Here is a 6,087-nt window from a genome sequence, read left to right on the forward strand (position 1 = left end):
TGATTTCTTGAATATAAGGAAAGGACAGCAAAGATTTGGTAAAATTGAGTGAAACTGGATTCTTCTCAACTTTGAAGCTTTCCAAAAACGTGTCTATCAAAAGTCAATTTATGATTTTACAAGAGGGACAATCATTTTGTCAAATACAGCAGATTGACTTGGATAACTTTGTTCCTTCATGAAATGAAGTCATTTTTTGGAAGCTGCATTTTTATTTCTTTTAGGTCAACTATTATAAAAAATAAATACTATATTATAGAGTATACTGTATTGCCCTTAACTGAACTGAATTTGGAGTTAATTGGATTTTGGATAACGATATAGAAATGTACCAAAGAACACAGAGAGGACATATGTTGTACTTTGAAATGAATTCAGTTGACTTAACAATATGGATAGGTAGGATGTCGTTTGAGAGTTTTGAATTCTTGATTTCAGGTAGGATAAACGACAACCAGAACAGGTTTACAATCCACTTTGTCGACTTGGAACAATTAATTTAAGAAAGTTTCTCCCCTACAATTATATGATAAAATGACTTGCCGTAAGGCGCTCCTCTTTGCAAGTTGTGACGTTTACCTGGTATTCAGACACGCGGGGCGTCTGTGTGCCCCAACACCGAGAGTAGGGCACACAGTTGTCCTAACTCAAGTAATTCAAGGTTGTTTCAAGTATTATAAGTTTATTTTTGTTTGTTTATTTTATTACGACTTATTTCTATTTGTTTATTGTTATTGTACAGCCTTGCATGCAAAAAAACGTCTCGTATGTAATTTTCCGTTTCACCCCCTGGGTGGTGGTGTAGGTTCATCTCTGCAGACCTGTTGCTCACCTGGGCTGCAGGCGAATGAAACGCCTCGCCTGCTTGAACTTCATATCTGCATTGCTGGTGAATTTGCCCTAGATTACATTCTGGTATGAGGGGGAAGTGTTTGTGTGGCAGGAGGTGGAGTCACATGGCTGGGACTGTAGTCTGCAGGGGTAGTTTTCAGCAACAAGGTTGTGCAGAGGGGGGCTGTGAGGAGGTGGCAGATTTGCCTCCTGCAGTCTAAGAATATTGTATGTGTGTGTGTGTGGTTTTTTTTTATGCACCTCAAACTGTCCATATTCCTTTCTATGCCTTTTTGCCTGTATCCACCCCCTCACACGCACACACATCTACATGCATGTGTACAAATGAGCACAAGAAAGAAAGGGGGTTTATGCCAAGTGAGCTATTCTGATCTGATTATACTAAAGAAATATTGGCTGGAGCCAAAAGAGACCTAAATGAGGAACGACAAATTCCCTGTGGATGAGTCACAATTAAAGGTACACTCCACACAGGCTTGCATTTGCTGCTGGGAGTAAATATAAAACCGAGTCTGGCGTGGAGAGACTTGCAGGACACAGGTGTGTCAGTGTTCACCTCTCCCAACTAACCTTACATAACAGGCCCTCTCTGACTCATGGCAGACACAGGAAGTCTAGTGGATACAATGTGTGTGTGTGTGTGTGTGTGAATGCATGGCTTTGACAGACCCGCCTTAAAAACTCAAGAAACCACGTTTGTTCATTTCTTGCTTTTGCAAACACCCACACACTCATCCTCACATAACCACAGCTATCACACACACCATGGGATGCATAGGCTGCAGAACAGGCAGTTGTTAAATCTAGCATACAGAAACTGGAAAGTGCCAAGATACACATAGAAATTCCCTGAGCACAGCGACGATACGTTTAGGTCTGTGGGGAGTGGATGAATTTGCAGTTTGAATCACTTAAGATTACCTTTTCAGATTATATTCATATTATTCAGCAGGGAAGATATAGTTTTAAAAAGAAATTTATGTTTTAATGAAATGTGATGGTTTTTGAGGGGCTTTCCCCAGTTTGATCGTTTGAAGGATTTTATCTGATCTGGGAATTGGGTTTTTTTTTTTTTTTTTTATTGGAACATGTTCTATTTCAGGAATGGTTGCTGTGGTCAGAGACGCAATCAGATCATCATGCAAGGCAGAGGAATACAGAAGATGAAAAGAAACCAAGTAAAAATAAAATAAATCAGAAAAAGGATATTGGAAACATAATTTGTGCTTGGGTACGCAAGTTAATTTGGAGGTAAAACTAGAGTCAGCTGCTTCCAGTCAATAAGACGACTGATGAAGTGTGTGTGGGCGCTGTTTTATTTTAAGCTCCACATGCCACATTTGTAGGAGTGAATCACAGTTTGAATGAAAGAGATTTTTTAGGCCTTTACTTTAATTATTTCTCCTTGGTGTAAAAGACCAAATTATGTCTTAATAATTTGAACTCTACAAATCAACATGCAGCCTGCGTTGGAAATCAGCAGAACTTCATAAATATTTCCTGCAAGTCCAAACTAGTCTGCAGGCTCAGAAAGTAAATCACAGGAAGTTTCAAAAACATATGTGCTTGTCTGGGTTTAGCTGATGTTAATGTTTATAAATCCAGAAACAGAGGAAGACTGAACGGCAACTGTGAGTGTTACAGGGTTGCATTGCTGGCACCAAAAGATCACATTAACAACCAAAGAGGTGTGTGGGCATAGTTTTCATGGACAAAAAGCAAACTTACAAAAAAAAGTAGCATATTTCATTTAAAAAAAATAAAATAAAATAAAATCTTTAATAACGTTTAGCCTCTTAGTGCTGTGCACAGCATTTGGTTAGGTGCTTTCTTAAATATATCTAACAGTCATCAAGTCAGAGTTTACTGTATGTGTTGGTGAATATTTTGCTAAGCTGTAGTCTATCACAGTTAATTAACTCACTTTATCTTTCTCTAATAACAACAATAATAGTGAGTCAAAAAAGCAATAACAGAAGGCTTTTTCACCGCAATTGAAAGTTTGCTAGTTGTGAGTATGCCATTCTGCTTCAATAAATAAAAGAGTACGTCCCATGTAAACAAACGAGCAGAAAACATTTTAAAAACTTATGTAACCTATAGTAACATGCAGAATAAAAGGTTAAAATGAATCTTAGTAAAGGACGCTTGGCGCTGCTTTATTTTCCTGCTGAAGTAATGACTTTGCAAAGTCTTTTAGGGTTGCCTGGAAACTGCTCCTAGCCTAGAAAGAGCTTTTAATCTCCCTGCACCTCCCTCCACTCTTCACTAAACCACAAGCTGATCCTTTAACCATTCAGCTTTTGAGCAAATCTAATGAGGTGGCCCTTACGAGGTTGTAGAGGTTTGGGATGGTAATATTTTGTGGTGGAGAAAAGAGCAGACTGAGAGTTTTCTCAGTTCTAACGTTGAGATTGGACAACTTGCAACAACTCAAAGGGTGCGTTAATCTTCAATCTCTTCATGAAGTCTTTAAATTCACCAAGATTTATTTTTATCATCTTAAACCAAATATCGGAGTCCATGTTTGGGCAGCAGGGATGATAAATGATCAGGTTGCGGTGGAGACAGTGCTGAAGGCTCTGCGTCGGTTCTGTGGAGGGAGAGACGGCTATTTAAAGCTTCAGGGGAGGTGGAAAAGGTGCAACACCGACTTGGCAGTGTGGGCTGCGAAGAGTTTGCAAACTGGGACGGAAGAACGCGTCCCTCTGCGTCTCAGAAGGATGCAGAGGAACACAAGACAAAGTGCAAACCCAGAAATGTCAAGTGGACAAAGCAATTTCTCATAAACACCCAACTGTTGTGAAAAAAGCACTTTTGATCCCCCTGAGGATACGCTGCCCACACAGCAGAGGGAAAGATGCGAAACCATGTTGTTGTTGTTGCTGAAGACATCTACCCTCACACACCACAGTGCCAACTCAGGCTGTCAGAGACGGTCAAAGCTGCACTGTGACAAAAATTTTTTTACACAAGTGAAAAACAAGCCATGGAGGAGTAAGCTCAGCTCAAAACATTATTTCAGCCAGTTTGGCTGCAGCTGTTAATGACTCCTGAGGCTGTGCACATGTAACAGCGCTGAATGCATTTGACCTAATTGAGTGGGCTGCATGAACAATTGATTATTTGCTTCTCTCTGCGTTTGCTGCCGCCTGCAGACGTGCACAAGAAATACCAGTTTATGACTGTCAAAGACATCCCACCACACAGTGGGAACAGCAAACTCCAGTAGTTTGCTTTCAGTGTTAATTGGAGCACAAGAAGTATGAAAAGGGCAGCCAGCATCCACTACATTTTGTTGTTCAATGAGCAATGAAAGCTTCCTGTCTCCAAAAGATTAACAAGCAGGAGTTAAAAAATAAGCACCGACTATCCGTTTTGCATATGCTGATGAAATCTGATGAAATCCAAAAATAATCTCTAATTTATTTGAATTTTAAAAACTATGTCTGATTAAGACGAGGTATTTATGCTTGTATTTGCAAAAGGCACTGAACTCTGAAGAGCTACTTCCACATTCTGTCCTGTTGGATTAGGATTATTATTTTTTTTTTTCTGTGGTAGACCAACACAAAGTTGCAAAGAATTCTGAAAAAGGAAGTAAAGCATACATGGTTTCAAAATTAGTCACAAATTAAATTTAGAAATGACTTTAGTGAATATTTTGTAACACCGCTTCAATGGTAAGTATTTTAGGTTCTTTCTCCGGAAGCTCTGCATATTTAGAAACCGAAATCTTTGACCCACCTTCATTGCAAAATGGCTGAAGCTCCATCAGGTTGGATGGAGAGCAACAGTTTGTCAATGGATTTAGGTTTGGACTTTGACTAAACCATTCCAACAATATCCTCTTATCAAAACCGTTGAATCTCTAGCTGAACATTTAAGGTTACTAATCTCCTGGAAAGTGAACCTCCACCCCATTCTTAAATGCTTTACAGCCTCCAGCCGGTTATTTCCAACATTGCTCCACAGGCCCGTCCACTTTCCGGTCAGCTCTGAGTAAGTTCCTCGTTCCTGCGGGGGAAAAACATCCCCACAGCATGAGGCTCCCACCACCACGTGATGTGGTCAGGGTGATGTACATTTTCAGTTTTCCACATCGCATAGCATTTTGCATGCAGGCAAAAGTTTGACTTTGGTCTCATCTGAGTCATCAAACCTTTTCATGCATAGTGGTCACTGCAGTGGACAGCTGTCTAACAGCCATTTAGTGTTTCTAGTGGAGTTTATTGTTATAAAGGCACACAGATCACTGAAATGGACACTAGTGCATCATACAATACAATACACTATCAACTACTGGCCATCCACTGCAAGTGCAAGAAAACTTTTGTTAAATCCAACATGGCCGACAAACATAAAGCATGCCGACCAACGACTCTTGCAGGTAAAAAATATATTGTGACATCAAGTAACCCCTAAAGAGCAATAATACTGATGTATTTTCCAAATAACAACTTTATATTTGGAGAAAATTACAATTGATTACCTAAAAAAAATCCATAATCTTTTGTTTTGAATTGGGGGGATTTTCCCCCCCACCATTATGGTTTAAGAACAACAAAAACAATTTGGAAAAAAATTCTGACATAAGGATCATAATTCATGATTGAAAGGGCTAAGTTACACACAGAAAGGTTTTTTTTTTTTTACTTAAGGCAATCGATTGCACTGAGTTTCATTTTGGGGCATCAGAAAAGGAGGTTGAAAACAAATGTGTTTGAAAACCACGTATTCAATTAACACTTAATTTATCACATGGAATCTCTATAAAATGCATTTCTAATGTAAAATAAAATGTAAAGCTCCAGTCTTTTGGATTATTAGCAGCAGAGGCCAAAAAATTACACAATATAAGAAACAAAAAGAAGAAAGCAGAAGTGGGGCTGGAAAGGCAGAGCAGAGTGATAAATGGTCTGTCCTTAATGTAGGACGAGGTGTCTGCAACTTTTCAGGAGCCCCAGAAAGCAAACTTTGTGCCTGATATTATTCTGGGTCAGGCAGCCTCAGGGGGGAGACGAAAAGCAGAGCAGGCCTGGCCTTTCATTGGCCGCACGGCTCACGGGTCTGCATGTCCTTCAATCCCTTCTGCGTCTCCTCTCGCAGCTCAGAGACATCTGCCGGGTCGACGTCTCATGGCAGACCCGTAGTAGCTGGAGTCCTACAAATGCAGCAGGAGTTTTGGTGTGTGAGAGCTACATGTTCACTGAACAAGGGCACAGAGACAGGAAG

This window comes from Gambusia affinis, linkage group LG07 (genome assembly GCF_019740435.1).
Source record: "Gambusia affinis linkage group LG07, SWU_Gaff_1.0, whole genome shotgun sequence".
NCBI classification, from domain to species: domain Eukaryota; kingdom Metazoa; phylum Chordata; class Actinopteri; order Cyprinodontiformes; family Poeciliidae; genus Gambusia; species Gambusia affinis.